This window comes from Equus przewalskii, chromosome 6, assembly GCF_037783145.1.
Source record: "Equus przewalskii isolate Varuska chromosome 6, EquPr2, whole genome shotgun sequence".
Classification (NCBI taxonomy): domain Eukaryota; kingdom Metazoa; phylum Chordata; class Mammalia; order Perissodactyla; family Equidae; genus Equus; species Equus przewalskii.
The window spans coordinates 94289402-94308114 of NC_091836.1; the positions used below are offsets into that span (position 1 = coordinate 94289402).

At 42.9% G+C, this 18713-nt stretch overlaps 1 protein-coding gene across 5 annotated transcripts in view; it reads right to left on the reverse strand.

Moving 5' to 3' along the window:
• The window catches only part of BDNF (brain derived neurotrophic factor), a 52880-nt gene that overhangs the window by 31296 nt on the left and 2871 nt on the right, over positions 1-18713 (reverse strand). Inside the window, exon 1 of one of the 5 annotated variants that reach the window (XM_008522855.2) lies at positions 1490-1812. The exons of 3 other annotated variants lie outside the window; for them this stretch is intronic. The gene's annotated coding sequence lies outside the window, so the exon portion shown is untranslated. Of the gene's footprint in view, positions 1-367; positions 702-1489; positions 1813-18713 lie in introns of those variants that run through there. One more of the 5 variants, XM_070624572.1, reaches the window with a different exon arrangement.

Genomic DNA, 18713 nt, shown 5'->3' on the forward strand with positions numbered 1-18713 from the left:
ACACCCTCACCTGAGTCAGGGTCCCCGACAGCTGGCGTCCTAAATCTCTCTCACGATCCCTCCTCGCCCGGGGCAGGGTTTCGGGGGGTCCCCGGGGAGCCGGCTTCGCTCCCCTCGCGCCGCTCCGCGTCTCCTCTTGGCTTTCTCCCTCCCACTCCAGGACCTCCCGGGGTCCCTCTCCCTCGGGGTCTCGGCTACCCCTCTGGGTCGTGGGGTGGGAGGAGAAAGCTCCCCAGGAGCAACTCCAAATGCCCCTTCTCCTGGAGTGGAGGAGTTCTGCCTCTTCTCCAACTTTGGGGCCCCGCAGCCAACTTTCCCCGCAGACGGGCGCTTCCCGCGCCCAGCCCCGCGCCCGCGGCTCGCCTACCTCGGGGTCCACACGAAGCTCACGGGTCCCCGGCGGCGGAGTCACATCGTCGTCCCGCTCCCGGCCCCTGCGCGCAGCCCCGGGCCCCGTCGCGGAGCCGCTCGCCGCCGGCCCCCCAGCAGTGGTGGCGGCTGCAGGTCGGGCGTCTCATCAAAGCTCCACGAGGAGCAGCGGGCGCGCGGGCCGCCTCTCGAACCCGCCCGGGAGCCCGCGGCGCGACGGGGAGCGCGGGACAGCGAGCGGGCGGCTGCGCCCGGGCGCGGCGGCGGGGACCGGAGCTCCAGCCTGCGCCGCGGCTCGGGTCAGACATTATTTAGCTCTTCGGTTGCGCCTGGATTGGTCGGACGGCGCCGCCCCCCGCCCCCCGGCCCCCGCCCCCGGCTCGCCCGCGCCACCGACACCGTGCGGGGCCGCCGCTTAAAGGGAACGCCGCGCCTTTTCCTGCCCCGGCTCAGCCCCCGGGACTCCCGGGGCTCCCCGGGCCCGCGCACCCCGCGCCACCTGTCCCCGGGGCCCCGCGACGTAGCCCCGCAAGCCCCGCGGCCGCCCGGGGCGCCTCGGCAGGACGCGCGCCGCGCCCGCCGGCCGCCTCGAGGGGCGAGCCGGCCCCGCCCCGGGAACCCCGCGTCCCGCGCCCCGCGCCCTCGGCGGCAGCCCGGGGCCCGCGTGCCGGGGCGGCGGCGGGCGAGCGCGAGGCGGGCGCCCGGGCCCGGCTGCCTCCCTTGCGCTCCCTCCGCCCCATCCCGGCACCCAAGTTGTGTGGGAGAGGACGTGCGTTTCCCGGGCCACAGACACACCTTCCCGCACCTTCCCGCACCACCGAGCTTGCAAACGCGAGCACACAATGAAATGGCACAGAGCACGGGGGCTATTGGTTTACTCCGCCGCCTTAACCACGCCGGCTTAACCAGAGTTCGTGCACTGACCTCTCCCGAGTCTGCCTAATAGGAATTCAATCAAGATAATAACGGCATTTTTTATTAATGAACGCCCCCAGATAACGTTACACCAAGTTACTTGCTCCAGCCGGGAAGCCGAGGAAATGACAGACCTCCCTGAAGCCACACGCTTTCCAGCAGACCAAACAGAAAACGGGAAGAGAAAGAAAGAAAAGAAACCCACCTTTTCAGTCACTACTTGTCAAAGTAAACATCAAGGCAGCGGCTCTGGGGAAGACTTCGGCCCCGAAACTCCCAGACTCTACTATTTTCTTTTCACGATCCCTTTGGTTAAAAAGAAGGGGTGGGGGGTGGGTCTTTGGTGGCCGCTCTGTACTCCTTCTGTTCTGCAGCAAAGAAGTTAAATTATTGATAGTGGAAATTGCATGGCGGAGGGAACACTCGCACCCCCCGAGCGAGGAGCTCCATTTGATCTGGGCAGCGGCGGGGAGGGCTCATGCTCGCGCGCCGGGGAGCGGCCGCCGCGCCGCCCTCTGCGCGGTGAATGGGAAAGTGGGTGGGAGTCCACGAGAGGGCTCCACGGTGCCTTGACGTGCGCTGTCATATGATACCTCCGCTGCCTTGAAATAGACACTCCAGTGCACGAATTACCAGAATCAAAATTCAGCGCATTTAAAATGATACATCTTTTATTAGAAGAGTTCCGTGCCGGGGCACTGCATGGGTTTGCAGATGTTTTCGCTTCCCTCCCCAGCAAAGTTACGCACATAAACCGACCCTTTTAATAATGAACCCGGGGCAGCAAAGATAAATAGAAAACCTTCTGGTTTAACGTGTCTGTGCATGTCTGTGTGAGTGTGTGTGTGTGTGTGTGTGTGTGTGTGTGTACGGGGGCAGTTGGCTCAGTTACCTCTCCCCTCGCCCCCCCCCAACCCCCAGCAGGAAAGCTAGCAGTCTTTTAGGTTCTTATTTGCGGGTAGCTAAGACCCTTGGAGAGAACTTAAGTGGCTAGGGTCCAGAGGACCATTTTCAATTTGCGGTGTAAGAACGCTGTCAATCGGCTACCTAGGTTCCCCCTTTGAAGCTGAATTTTCTTCCCATTAGTTCAACCGATGCGTATGCACTAGGACCAGTGACTAAAAACCACCAGGATGCCTGTTAAGATGCACATTTCTCCTCCTGAAATTGTGCTTTAGTAGGAGTGGGGCAGGGTCCAGGAATTAGCATTTTAACGAGCACCTCAGGCAATTCAGAGGCAGAAAATCTGAGGTCACATTTTGAGAAACACTCTTTCTTAGGGATGCATAACTGGGAGTCAGAGGAATTGCCCATCCTCCCAAAATTTGGTAGGCAGTTATGTGTATGTGCATTTTTCTGTAATCTCAAAGGGGTTTGACCTAATAATCGCTAAGACGCATTGCTGTGAGAATTTCCCTAAACACTCCAACATTGATTTTGGGAAAGGGAAAGATTTATAAACAGTTTCCTTTCCTGGACCCTCTTGTGGTTGTCAAGAATGTGCAGTTGGACCGAATATATATTATTATATACTCAGTTGAGTTTACCTAAGGGTTTACAGTTAACAAAATGAGTTCACTTATATCAGCTGTTTTGGAGTTTCTAAAGACTAATGATAGAAATTATTATTATTTTATAAAGGAAGAACCGGAGGCTCAGTGTCATGAAATAATTTGCCCAAGTTCACACAGCTAAATGCCAGAGACGAGACTTCAGTGAATTCAGGAACTCCAGTTAGGAGTATCCCTGCCTCCCCCATCCCAAATCAGCGCTACTCTCTAGTCCTAGGAAGTGTTATCAGGATGTGTGATCTTTAAGAATTGCTTTGCAAATTGTTGGACTGAAGAGTCAAATTATTCAAATATATGCATATTCTTAGAGTGTCACACATTTAGCTTTGCACCTCTATCAGCTCGACGGAACACGTGACCAATACAAACTACCCTACAGCACAGATGGCGAAGTTTACGGTGGAATATTTCAAGTCTGTGAAATATGCAGGCTAGCCAGAAGCAATAAAGGACAGAGGACACGAGGCTGGGCTTGGCCACCTCAAAGAACCCCTGTATGGATTCCCAGGGGTGTAGGCTTGAGTGTAGACAGAATTTCTTCTAATATTGCAAAACAATTTAAGAGGTTAGTTTTATAAGTAAAAAATAAAATGCTAGTACTACTTTATACAGTACTAGAACCCTAACCGTAACTTTCATTTTTATTACTTTATGCTGACTTCAAACCAATCCGTACTTTCCAACTTTAAATTTGTTTGAAAATGAGTTATTTCCCCAGGTTTTAAGCTCAACTGTAATTTAATTCCTTCCTGAGAAAGACCTAGCGAGTGAGCATCAAGAATCTTGGTATTCTCATTGCCGCTCAGTCAGAAGTGACAGCAAATCTACCTGCTAAGTCTACACGGCCACGTCAGCATTTCTGCTGAAGGAGAAAGCGTTCTCATTTCCGAGATTCTGATTGTGTCTGCGCCCAGTCTCTAATTCCTATTCTCCCCTGACATTATACAAATGAATGTCTGTATCTTTGTTTTCCAGTGTGTGGTGCAGTTTTACTGAGGAAAACACAGAGGAGTCAGAAATGGTAGGAATATTTGGAAATAAAAGAAGACCAAATGCCATTTCAGATAAACTCTCTGAGGTATCAGACCTCTTGCCACTTCTGGGCATCTCCAAAGTTTCTGACTTGTGATCACTGTGTCACCAAAACAATAAGAGACCAGACTTAAACACTTGCCTATTTGCCTTCAAAGTACTTCTTACGTTCAAAAACAATGAAGCTAAGATAAACTAAAGTCATACCAGTGCGGTGCACGGAATTCTGAATACGTTTTAAAATTTAATTCAAGTAGCATATGAAGGTAGTGTTAGAGGTCTCAGATCAAAGTTTTTATAAAATTATTTTCCTATTATCTCTCAGGGTGATGCTGAGAATATAAAGCATGCATTTCTGATTCTTCTTAAAGACTGCTCTCTGACGTGATTGGTGTGTTAGAAGCAAAGTTTCCAAGTTTATGATCTGAACATTTTCTCAACCACCAAAAGGGGGAAAAACTTAGATACTTGAAAAGAAAATGCTCCCTATTTCACTTCTGTAGGGGCTTAGAAATTCATTTTGAATTAGTCAAAATCTGTGTTTATTTTTGGTTGCGGTCTAATACTATCCTAACCCCATGTTCTAGAAGGACAAAGGTCAGGAGGAAATGTGAATTCCCATCTATTCTTGTCAGGAAATATAAACTAATCCTCATTACCCAAGTGGGAACAGAGGTGGCAGGCTCAGATTTGACATTGACATATTTTTTTCTATTAATAATTTTAATTGGCTGAGGTCAATTCTACTATTACTATAGCATTTTATGTTTAACTATGTTTGTTAAGTTTCCTAGTTACTCCTGCCTTCCGTCTTCCTTGCAAAAAAAAAAAAAAAACCAGAAGTCTAGAATCAAATGACTTGACCTCGAAAACTGAAAATTGAAGTAATCAGCACAGGGAAATAGTAAGTAAACAGAAAACTCTCTTGCTGAGCAGAATGGCCAAGGTGTTTTCAAATTCATGCTACATGATTTCAAAGGCCCAATCCAGCCTCCAGCTATGTCACTCACAATCCTCCAAATTATTGAGTAAGGCCTGTCCTGAGAAAAATCTTAAGGGAGAAATAACATCCCTATTCATTAGATAGCACCTTAATATGAGGTGCACGTCTTCTCTCTAAGTTTTTCAAGAACCATGAGAAGAGCTCCATGCCATATTCAAATGTGTCCAAATTGGTCAACACCTGTTTCAGGAATTATGTAACCAGGCATGGCCATTAGTGGCAAACAAAGGAAAGAAACCACAGCAGGAAAGTGTTGGAAGGGTCAAGATTAGGAGAGTAGAACAAGAAGGTCAAAAATTGGTCTCATCTGGGAATAATATTTAGTTGGATCAAGAAAAACAGCACAAAAACCATTTTGAAACAACTGAGAGTAACCCCCAAACATATGAGAGTCATCAACTTATAACCCTCCAAGTTACCAGATTTTTCCTGAGAACATTTAGAAATTAATCGTGAAGGATAAATTGGTTTACTCGTGATGTTTCTATAAGCATGGTCAAAAGGGATGTGACTGTGGACGCAAATCGACAACAGCTGACTGTGGTATCTGTTGGTTTTACCTGGAGAAGAGCCATGAGAAGAATTAGCAAGTTTACACCAAAGGATTTCAGGACATTAAATAAGATTGTAAGGAGCAAATTACCTTATTTGTGAGACCCAGCTATTTAGACTGTGTGACAATTGGGGTGAGATATTTTCTACTGCCAGATTTTATATTCGTCATGGAGAAGAAAGCACGTGCAAAAAGATAAGTCAGAAAAAAATAACTACCAAACTTCCTAAAGTTGTATTAAAAAAATCACATGAAGGGACTGGTCCAGTGGCCTAGTGGTTAAGTTCATGCACTCCGCTTCGGCGGCCTGAGGTTTGCAGGTTCAGATCCCAGGAACAGACCTATACACCACTCATCAAGCCATGCTGTGGCAGCATCCCACACATAAAATAGAGGAGCACTGGCACAGATGTTAGCTCAGCAACAATCTTCCTCAAGCGAAAAGAGGAAGATTGGCAACAGATGTTAGCTCAGGGCCAATCTTCTTCACGCACACACACAAAAATCAGACTAAGAATTTGGCCTATTTTTATGTGATTCTGAATTTACGCAGTGCCCATCTCAAATGGTCTTTTTGACTAAGGATCTGAGCAGGATGTGTGGTGGCTCTCTTGTCTGAGTCCTCTACGTGGCACAGGCATGGTGGGGATAAAACCCTCAGTGCCCATGCTGGGTGGCAAGGGGTAGGCTTTAGGTCTGTCTACACACAGAATTGTTTGGTAACATCTGAAGCTCTTGACTTTCTCTCCTTCAGTTTGCCTTCACTTCACAGTTACATCCATGCAGTTGATGAAAACTTGCTGAACACCAACTGCCAGACACTGCTCTATGGACGGTGATACAGACAGGGGAACAAACATATTTCAGCCTTTTAGGTGGTCACATTCTAGGACATAGATTTGTCTTTTAATCCATTGGGCCACTTGTGAATTAATTAAAGTTAGGGAATTTTGTTTAGCTTTGTTTTCCTTTGCCATGCGCTTGGTGTATAGAAAGATGACCATCAGCATGCCCCTAGTGGCCAGGGGGTAGTAGTGATGACAAGAAACTTGTGCCTATAGCCAAGGGGCACCTGGAAGCTAGGGAGGGCCCACCGTGGTTGATAAGTGCCCTAGCTACCCTTGGTTAACAGTGTTTTACAGAAGGTAGACAAAGGATAAGGGGTCAGGGGTGGAGGTAGTGGTCGGGAGAAAATGAGACACACTTCAGGTAAATAATTTTTCTAAATATGATTAGGTAGACTTATAAAAAGGTAGATCCAGAAGGGATCTTAAGAGATTATCTCATGCTCCTCTTGACTCATAGGCCTATCATTGCAGACCAGGGAAGTAGACTGCACATCTTTCTTCTGAGAACCTTTCTAAGAATCCGGCAATTTTAGTGCCTGGAAGTTCCTACTTGTAACACATTTTTGTTCTTGTTGCAATTTATATCTTACTTCATTTCATCCAACCTTAGTGAAGATGGAGACCAGCTGCTTACTAACCTCCTTGTGTCATTAAGTCACCACTCAGATTTTCTCATAGCAAGAAATCAGATCTCACAAACTTTCTTCATAAACTCCAACTTCCAATCCATTAATCATTTCCCTTGGTCTACGCTGGACCTCCTCCAAGATCTCCATATTCTTCTGAAAGTGTGTAGCCCCAAACTAGACATGTGTGTGAAATTATCCAGGGCTCAGGAAATATGGGAGTCATGAATTATCTGAACACAGCTGTCGGGAAAAACTAAAGGGAAGGTTCAATCAGACTGACAAATCCTTCCCTCGCAACTTGGAGACAGAAGTGGTTGTTTCATAAAAAGACGAGTCTTCACGTCAAAGCTCTATCTTCTATCCTCTGTTTTTAAACGAAGCACTTTTCAAAAAAAAATCTTAAACAGGACATTTCGTTCTGACTCTTTTTTCCCTCTCAACAAAATTGTTTAAGAACGAGTGACTTTTCTGTGCTCCACTAATATCCCAAGCTGTAGACCTTTAATTGTTAAATTGGGATAGTCCTTTCGTACACTTGAGTGCTTCTTTTTATGTAATTTCTCTCAGAAAGTAAGATCTATGAAATGCTACACTATTTCGAAGCTTGAACTTTCTCCTAAATTGAAGCATTTCTTTTCATTTTGTCTGCACATAAACCTGTTTAGAAAAGAGTAAAACTAACTTGAAGTCCATAGAAGAGACTCATGCTAACCTACGAGATACCTAGAGTCAAGGTTACCTGATTACTTCCCTTGTCAGGTATATCTCCATTAGGACCTCACAACCTAATGAGACCAAATATTTGGGGGCTTCTAATTCTCTATAACCCAGCTGAAGACCATGGGATCAGCAGAAATACCATGGCCACTACTTGTGGTTGTTTGTTTAGGGCACATTTAGAGCATTCAGTGGTGATTGCAAAATCAATCCAGTAGTCCCAAGAAGAAATTAGGGCAGACACAGAATGAAATAAACACACTAAAAAGAAAGGGAGTGGGAGAGGAGAACATTTATGTTCCCTTCATGATATCCTTTTGAGGAGTTGTCAAGGGACTCTGTGACCAAAAGAAGACTACTAAGAGTGTTTGCTGTAAGCAGGCACTTCTGAAACCTTAGTCTACCAGTGCAGGGCACCAAGAAGTGGTAAGTCTAGTTGGACCTAAGAAAGGGTGATGTTGCGGCAGGGTAGGACAAATACAATGTTTCATCAAAGTTAAGGACAGAGAGATAGGGTAGAAGGGGAAATGATTTGGGGGGGGGGGGGGCAAAGCCACGCATTTAAATTCCAAGACCCTCTAATTCACTTTTTTTTTCCCCAGTCATTGTTCTATATGTGTTCAGGGAAACTCCTTATTTTCCTCTGTTTGGACAGCACTCATGCCCTGGGAGAGGGGGTGATGTGGGTGAGGTGGGGAGTAGATGGCTGGATATCCAATTTTGGAAGTCAGATGTTGATTCCATGATGCACATTATATGCGTTTCTGGGATCAAATTCAGACCACAGTCAGCTTTCCTCAAGATGGCCTTTGTGCTTAATTAGAAAAATGAAGACCCAACACTATTTGTTCCCAAAGTCTTTGCATCTCCCAAATGCAGTAACATGTTTAGTGCTAAGGATCTTTTATTTCATAGGCATATCTTCCTAGAGGCCTTGGGAAGAATGAGCCAATACTATCACATATTCTGATGTGTTTTTTTAAAAAAAAATTCATATATTTCTGATCTTTTTAATGAAAAAAAAGTTCCCAGGATAAACAAGTTTGGTTAGCTTGCTTGGCTCATTGCTTTATGTCTACACTGAATGCTAACTCGAATTACCATTCTCACATAATAAACATATTCTGATGGCATTACAACCAGATTGTGGATGTAGATCATCTTAGAACTACTTTGCAAGCCAAATTTCTATTGCCTTCCATTTTATCTGCACACAAAACTAATTAGAGTGAAGTGAGTAAAAATAAGTTGAATTTCATAAAAGAGAATCATGCTAACCTACACGATGCCAATTTATCTCAAAAAATATGTAGAAGTTTGACATGTTCCTGACTATTTGCTTGACTAATTAACATTTTTTCCAATATTACTTTTTGTTATTGTGTTTTTGGTAATTCATATGATTTTTCCCTCCATTCCTAGGGAGAATTTATAAAGTATCTAATTTACCCTCCATTTAATTGATGTTTATAAGAGCACAACTTCAAACAGTATTTAATAACAGAAATTAATCACAAAAGCAGAATTATATGTATGGATATCGTATGAAGAACAAAAAGACAGCCTTAATGAGTACTTCTGGAAAACAGCATGGGTTAAAAAATATAAAGTTTAAATTAGTAAACATTCCCTAACATTTTTAAGACTAGGGATTTTAATAAATACAATTAATTTTAGAATTTCCTCCTTATTTCTTGATCGTTTTAAGGGAAATAAATCAATTTTTTGTTTTGTTTTCTTGGAGTGAAGGGGGAGGAAGCTACAAGAATTTTGTCACTAAAAACCAAATATAGCTGTTGTCAAATTTCAGGTGAGAGTCCAGAACCAGATGAAGTAACTGAAAATATAGGGAATAATACAGGAATCAATGAAAACTTGAGTTTCAACTCATCTTGTCTTAGCTAGTGTCTCAATAATCTTAAAGTAACTACTGAAAGTTAAGAAGTTTAAAATATAATTACTTTTGTCTTATTTTGACATTAATAATGTCTTATTAGCACGCTATTAACATTTTGTTAATTATGTATATTGTAATTAATCTGTTATATACAAAACACTTTATTTTGAAAATCAAGATAATTAAAATCTTGCACAGACCGTCCATTGTTTTCTTATGTTTTGATTATTGAAAAATAGAAGAAATATCATTGTCATATGCTCTGATTTTAAGGCCCAAATAGTAGTCAAGAGAATCTGGGTCCTAGTTTGAAGTCTATCACTTTCCGGCCATGTGACCTGGGCAAATCGCTTCACTGGTCCAAGCCTGTTCACATCGATGCTTTAAGTTCTGTAGAAATGTCTGTTGAATAAGTTGAGAGACCTTCGCTACCGTGCACCTCAGCTGCCCGATCAATAGCATGAGGGCAATGGCTATAAGCTGTGGTTGTTGAGCCTGGCAGCACATTCAGACCTCAGCTCAGAAGGAACAAATGATTCAGGTGATTTCAATGCACCAGGAGAAGCAGTGAGCAAGATCATCTTTAAGGTACTTTTTCCATCTAAATTTGGACTCCTTCCAGGAACTGTGTATCATTTGGTAAACTAAACTTGGAACTCATGTAATTATTTCCCCTAAAGTTAGAACCTTGAGCCAAGGTAAGGATTGGTGCTCTTCTATCTGTTATATTACATAGTTATTTCCACCGAAGCTTTAGGTGGACTTGTTCATACACCAAAATGTCATGTCCTTTAAGATCATCCTTTCCTGTGAGGCTGGCTTCTGAGCTCTGGGACATATGAAATACATCATGAGTTCAGGCCATCCTTCCTTGCATAAATCTGAGTGGAGGCGAGATGAGGTCTCCCCATAGGCCTCCACATCTTTGGTTCCTTACATGACTTTGGCAGCTCTGCAAAGACCACTGACTTGTGCTATCTAAGACTTAGTAGTATGCATCAAATCGTGTGTTTAAAACCACATCTTTCTAGGAGTTGCTTTCCAGGAGGAAGATGGAAGAAACTTATCAGGAAGGTGCCCAGGGAGATGTATGACTTCCTTACTCAGATTGTCTCCCAGCTTAGTTTCTAGAGCTGGTATCTGAGTTCTGAGTTGGTGCAAAGACACAAAGGATCCAGATGCCAAATCTTGGCATTTTTCCAGCTGAGATGCTGTTTCCGGAGAAGTTCCAAGTTGAGGGGAGCCTTTGGAGGAAGAACACTGAATTGCACAAGGAAAGCCAATAAACATTCTAGTCCCCAACAGGGACAGTAAGCCTTGTAATTACGTTGAGGATTGTGCCTGTCCATCCCCTTCTTCTCCGGATCTGTAAACAACATGTTAGCTTTGGCGGTTTCTCATCCACTGTGCTTTTGGAAAGGGCGTTCCTCCTCACAGCATCTGCAGTGCTGCAGCCAGTAACAGTTTGAAAAGGCAAATTTATGAAACGGCTTCTAAACATACTAAATCCTAATCCAAACAATTTATAACATTTCTTACTCAATAACTCTCAGAAGCCAACTAACTTGGATCTACCCTAAACAAGTTAAGAAAGGAGTTAGACATCATCCATTGGGTTAATAAACTAAAGTAAGTGGAAGGAAGAACGTGCAGGTGGAAGAGCTCCAGATACTGATCTTTCTCTTCAGTGACTATATACTTATTTCCAGACAATTCTCTTTCTTGCTGGTGTTTTAAACGTGACAACGATTATAGTAACACCTAAGATTGCACAGTGACTTACAGATTAGTTTACAGATTAAAAGAAAGGGTTTTGGAATTAGATCGACCAGGGTTTCAATCAAGCTTTGCCACTTATTGGCTCTGCTAATTTAGGATAGTTAATTAATTAACTGAGCCTTAGTTTCTTTCTCTTTAAAAGAGGAATAATAATAATCTCTGCCTAGAAAGATTGTTGTGAGGATTCAGTTAACTATGGAGATGTGGAATGCTCACCACCGCGAACTCAAAGTTAGATTTTATTATGAATCTATTTGATCCTCACGAAACACTTAAAGTATCATCACTCTCTGCTGGTGTGATCGTAAAAACGGGGCTTCAAAAAAGATAGGCGACAGCCAGTGGCTTGAGAGTCTTTCATTAGTTAGCAGATTCAACATAATTCTAAGACAGCCCTTGTGGGCACTAATTTTCAGATTCTCAGCCACCTCAAAGGGTTGCGGCGAAGATCTCTTGACAAAACATGTGTGCAAACCTGAAATGGGAGACCCACGTCAAATCTAGGCGGTAGCTATTAGACATGGAGGCAGGATTTTATAACGGACTTTGGAATCAAAACGCTTTAGTTTCAGTTTTAGTTTCTCCATGTAAGATTTGCTGTATTATTTTGGGCAAGTTACTTAAACTCTCTGAGCTCCAGTTTCCTTATTTATACAATAAGAATATAACCTGTCTCAGAGAGTTGCCTTGAGGATTAAATAATACATGTCAAATGCAAAGCAAAGAATTTAGCACTGGATAAATGCAAAATAAATGTTATTCCATGCCACCATAATTTGCATCTACTTTCCCATAAGGTAGCAATGACAAAAATGAAGAGTCTGTATAATCTGTTGAGGTTAGTCACACCCGATACCTGAGGCAATGCCCACTGAGTTAATGAGCGGAATCTGAACTCTTCTCTTTTTCAATGGCATGATGGATTTCTGGGGCATTGGGATAGCGCTATAGGTACTAAGGATAAACTGTAGAGTAACAGCAATTTCAGTCAATAGAAACATGTCTACTGCATCCTAGCAATCTCATCGGTTGGTTCTTTTTCCACTTGGCAGCTTGTCCAATGGCAAAAGTGAATTTCAAAAGTTTTCTCCAAATGTCAATATCCTTTTGCCAGGAAGGAAAACTTAATGGTAATACTGAAAGGCAGCAAGAGACTAAATTACCATTTCTGAGTCTACGCTATGTTAATAAGTGCCCCTCTACAACAGTGTTGTGTTGTCAAGTACGTTTGGCAAATGCAATACAGTAGTGTTTGCAGACTTTGTCACCAACAGAAATCACAAACACCTTCAGATCACACGTCGGTTGTTACAGATACCTCAAAATACATTGATGCCTATCTTACTTCAAAATTATCCTATTTACCTTGTGCTAGACCTTATTTAGTGCATTACAAAAGCACGTATATTACTATATCACACAATATACTGTTTTTTAAAATATTTTTATAACTATTTCAATGTAATTGCTGTCCTTTGTAATCTTATTCTTTTCTATTTTATTCATTTAGAAACATTTTTCTGAGAAGGGTTTATATAGGCTTGACCAGGCTGCTAAAGAGTGAAGTCTGTGACACAAAAGAGGTTGCCAAGCCTGCGTTAATCCGACATACCCCAAGGAGAAGCAATAAGAAGGCTGTTCTTAAACATTGACTATGGAAGTGGTTAGGGAGAAAGAAGCCCTTACTGGAGCAGGAAGGTTAAAGGGAAGAAATCATCGTTTCCTGCCCAAGAAAGCAGAACCGTAGTGAGCCCGGACAGTAGAGATCACTCTCAGTGAACAGACGGCCCTGAGGAGTCAGAGAGGGGACACTCCGATTCGAGGACCTGTAGAATACTAACCCTAGTTTGGTTTCCCTTTTATTTCTCTGCTCAGTTTACTTCACGTTCTCTCTCTCCTTTCTATTCACTCATCCTGCATTATCCTATCCCAAAGGTTCTAGATATTTATGGAGACTTTCTACAAATACCCAATTTGGATATTTTTTCCCTCAGTCTCCTTTTACCCAGGGATAGTAGGGAGTTGATGTTCTCCATGAAGCTGGAGATAAGATAGATCAGCCCAAATCCATCTGATGCTGACGAGAGTGGGATTTAGCATATTCTGAAGGAATTTCTAGATTCCATAACACTGTAACATGCACTCTGGGCACAAAGATTTCAGAGCATTTTCCTCTGCTGTTTAGGGCAATTGATTGGATTTCCCTTTCCCAGCGTGAGAAGGTTTTTGAGTGCATTTAACATTCACTCAGAGGTTAAAAACATTGGCAAAGTACTTTCTACCTCCTGTGGTGGGCCAGAAGATGCTCATAACTGGTCAAAATGTCTCACGTTTCTCCTAGTTTCAGACTAAACTGTTAAATTCGGGGGTCACATGTTGCTCAACTGCTGGTTTTTAGAAACCAGACGCTAAAGTTTTTTATTTTTAAATTAATTCTTTTGAATATATTTTGCCGTTTGTCTAAAATAGAATTCAAGAATGATGCCTGTCATCCTGGTGCATCAGAAGTTATTTTAAATATGGCATCTTTATAAAAGTCAATAGCTGCCTCATCAAAGGGCAATCATGTCCAGTGTGGGTGGCTGTGCCAATTGTTTTTGAACTACTGCAGCAATCTAGCCCATCCCAGGGAATGGCTTGCAGCCTTTCTACACCCACATTTTTTCTTAATTATCTCCACCAGGCTGAGTTAGCTAAGGACAGATCTATAGCATTTCCTGGATGTCAAAATGCCCACACACCTTCTGCAGTCCTTGGGCTACCAGCTTCCTTTCATGTTTCTCCTGGTTGGTCCATCTAATTATCTATTATCATGTGTATATAATGCATTATTCATGAGGCCCAGACAATTTCAGAAGGTAATATCTTTGGTTTTAAAGGGAAACGATCTGAAAAATTAGAACGTCTGCTTGCACGAAGAAAATAAGCATTTAATTTCAGAGTGAGTCTCTCATCACCCCATCCCTTTAAAAAATAATCTGCAGAAGTTTGAGATCAATGCTCAAATGAAAATTTTCCAGGTCATCATTTCTCAGAAAATGATAGGGTCATTATCTAGATTCCTTCTATGCTGGGTTCAAATAAGTTGCTTTGATTTTTCATAACGTGCTTCTTAACAAACAAATTAAAAATTGGTGGGGCCCAAAATTGTAAATCATCAAAGGTTAGGGTGACAGGCCCTACCTTCCACCAAGAAATTGTTATCCATCATATGACTCAAACTTGGAGCTAAAATTAAATTCAGAGTTTATCCTGAGAGTATCCTCCTTGGTTTATGCGTGAGGAAATAGACATAGAGAGGGCCTAATTGATTTTTCCAGCTACAGACAACTAGTTGAGAGCAAAACCTGAACTCAGTCTTTTAATGTGGTTCATTGCGTTCTCTTGAAAAAAGTAAAAATCTAGAAGTCTGTACCCTTCTAGGGAAAAGAGCAAATTAAAGGACCAGTCATGTCTCTAAGCCACAAGCTCCACCAAGATAGGTACCGTTCAGTCTTGCTCACGGATGAATGTCCAGACTTCAGCACGGTTCCTGGCACATAAAAGGTTGTCAATTAATGCTTATAGAATAAAATTATGGATGTTAGAGTTTCCATAGAAAGTATATCTCTTGGGCCAAGCGGGAAATGGCCAGTCAAGCTCATGACCCCCATAAGTATCAGAATATCTACCAAGATAAGCATGCTCCCAGGCATCCAAGACTGGGATGAAATTCCAGAAGGTTAGAAGAAAACGAGCCAGCACGAATTCATGCATCAGATATAGGCTGGGCTAAGTGACCTCTGAGAACCTTCCAGCCCTCGGATTCTATGACTCACACGTAAAAGTAAACTGCTTCTTGGCTTTGGCTCTTCCTATTCTCAGTGTTGATTTTCGGGGGGAGTTACTGACTGTGCCTTAGACGGTGTGGCAGCTACAGGAGGATTCCTGCCTTCTTGGAGCCTCCAATTGTAGGAGAGGGAAAGAAAGGCTTGGGAAGAGAAGGTCATAGACTGGCAAAAATTTTTCATTAGGCCTGCAGAATTTTGGAAACTACTGTATTTGTAGGTAACCTTTTTTAATTAAAGAATTCAACATAGGAGAAAATAATGCCTACAATCCCCTCAGATGCCTGAGTGGGGTCTGAGGCAGCACAGTCTAGAGAGCAACCAGTACAGTCCTTGAAATCTGAAGAAACAGATTCTGAGTCAGTCTTCACCTCTGCCTGGCAATGCGGTCTTGGGCAACTCTGAACCTGAGGCTCCTGATCTGTAAAAGGTGACTGATGACTCCTATCCCACACAATTGCAGAAGAAATTAAATAAGGAAACCTGTAAGGGGCTTTCAAAGCACTGTATGCATAGAAAGTACTATTATTAGGAAAGACAAAGTCTGCATTATTGCAGAATTCCTTATAGCACTCCTTTAGAATGTTAGAAAAAGAAAGAGAAAAAAAAGCCCATCTGAATTTTAAAAACTCAGAATGAACATTCCCCAAATTGCCAAATAAGGATGGAGGCAGGGCTAAAGAACTGAACACCATGATCTTTGCATCACCCTGTTTGGGGGTATCAGTCTTTATGGAGCATGCGTATCTTTCTCATGACACACTTGTTAAAGCAATAGCTTTAACCTCCAAAGTAAAAGAAGAAAGAGTTCATATTTTTGAAATTGTGGTCACTCTTAAGCTAAAGGGGAGAGAAAATTTTCTTTTTATTGTTTAAGAATTTAATCTTTCTCCCCTTAAAGGCATCCCCCCCATTTCCATAAGGATTCAATGATGGTAAGCTCTCGCTAAACGTTAATGTTTATTTTTATTTATTAAGCACCACACGCTGTTCTTTACATGGATTATGGCGTGTACATTTAAAAGCCTGACTGCTTGTTAAATTCACTAGAAAACACACAGAGACAAATATGCCTACACACACACACACACACACACACACACACACACAGAGCAGATCAGCAGAGAAAGACACCAGCCAAAGAAAGATAATTTGAGATACTTCTGAGGTAGCAGTTGTAAAATTAAAATAGGCAACTCATTAAATTATCCATAGAGTGAAAAGAAAGCTACAAAAATAGATATTTTTCTGGCAAGTCAGTGCTTTTCAGAACAAATTTAGTTTTAAGCAGAATTTTAAAATCAGATGATATCAGTTCATATTGATTAGAATCATTTAAATGGTTAGATTAGTTCGTCCTAATTAAAAGCAAAGATTAGCTTCACCGGCCTTTGGTAGGACTAAATTTAATAAGAAATATGTTCAGTTAGACATCATTTTAACTGACAGATTGTAAGCAATTTGATTGAGTGAATGTTATTTGAGCAAGTTGGAGCCTGGTCTCCAAATCATAGAATTAAAAATAAAAAGTCACGCCTCAATGCTGAGTTTTCCTCATTTCTATTCGTTGGTTTTTGTGGCTGATCATCTCTTTTGTGGTCCTCCAGGCCCTTGCTTCTCACATTGCTTGATTTTGGAATGTTGTTTCTTACTAAAGCTTCCCCTAGAGGACAGGCCAGGAAAAGGAAAGAAACTGAGTTCCCCAGCTATGCCTCTTATTAAGAATTCCAAGATTTGATAGGAAGAGGCTGGCAAGTGAATGAAGAGGCTTATGTACATCGATTTTAGATCTTTTAAAGATCTTCTGAATTTACATTGATAGGCAAATGACAAATAATATTTTGTAAGCCAACAAAAAATTTGCTTTAAAAATCCCCATTTACTGCCTTGACCACACAAATTAGATGATACTTAAAAATAGCTAGCACTCTGGTTCAATCAAATGAAAATGCTTTATGCAGAGAATGTCCTAGTGATTGATGCCTCCCATTTAGGAGTGTCTGCTTCCCAGTTTGCAAAGCCCTTTCCTTCTCCTCTATCCTCCAAAAATTGCTGTGCTGTAGGTCTTACTATCAATGACACTGAAAAGCTACAGGCAGGATGAATATATTTTCATCTGAATCAATACTGATATATTCCATTGGGGGAGCTAGACCAAGCTAAAATCTCACGCAGAAATATTAATATGCAAGACCAGGGGTACAAAAGTAGGCAGGGTTACAGATAATTTTTTTAGGTTGAAAATACCTCCCCCTTTCTTCCCCTCTCCTCTTTATCACCTCCTAACCTTCCATCTGATTTCAGAGAGGACAACTGAAATTTCTTGCCGTCATGCTGAGGAGCTCTATGTAAATACACATAAACAGTGACTACCAGGTGCACCATTCTTAAAGTGACATTCATTTCCACAACACTTTAGGAGAAACCATCTCATCTCACCAGTCCAGGATGTGTGTGTGCGCGCGTGTGAGAGGATGACGTGACACTTTTGAGGTTTGTTTAAGTCGTTAAAGATCTCGAGATTGCAAGATTTAGATTGTTAAGCATTTTCTCTGCCTGTCTCCCAGAGACATGAAATCTACAATTTTCTCTGTTCGACTGTCAGATAAATTGGCAAGTCGACTAAAAGGATAATATTCCCTTAACGATGCATTCATTTGAAGCCCTAGCAACTGTATTAGGCAGCAGCGAGTATTCGCTAGCAAGGCATCTCGCGGAGAGAGGGAACTCTGCAATTTAGAGTGACAGATCATTTTTTTCTCATCCATCAAGCCGCCTCAAAATGTCACAATATTTACACCTCTTCCTTGGTGAATTAGAATCCAGAGACAGGCAGGAAAAAAAAAATCGACCGGTTGCCGCTTGATTGGGGAAAAGCAAGCGTTGCACCTTTAAATCCTGCCCCTCCATTCCCTCTTCCCCCCTCTTCTCGGGATTTTGCAATAAATCTCCCAGTTCTGCGTTCAGCCCTGCAGATCCGTATTTAAAACAGCACCATCTGGGAAGGGTGGGTGGCGATGGTGATGCGGACTCCTTGGAGTTCCTTTGCAGCACGCTTGGAATTGCATCAGACTGATCAGAAATCCCCCCGCCCCCAAGCCCGGCCCCTCCCGCCCCGCTCCCCTCCCTGCCCCTCCCCTCCCCTCCCCTCGCGTAGATCTGACTGGAAAACGACTGGATCTCGGAACAATCTGTGCCCCATTCGCTGCAGGCTCGCTCCGTAAACCCTGCCCTACGCTCTCTTTGTGTGCCGAGCAGCCTATCACCGTCATCGCATCCTAGTGCCTGTATTTTATTTTTTTCCTTCTAAATCTCCACAATATCCTCGCGTTGCCTATGAATCCATCCTTTCCACCAGAGTAAAGTTGGGATTCTTTCTTTCGTTCGAGAGAACAGTCTTGAGTTTCGGAAATAGGTTTTCCCCTGCGCTTGCCCCACCCCCACCCCAAGCCCTCGCCTCTTAATTGAGAGAGGCTGATCCAGGAAGGAGGAGTCCAGAACGCCCAAGCCCCGGGGCGAAAACTGCCGGCGGGCTGGGCTCGGCGGCCGGAACAAAGGGCCCGGGAAGGGGGT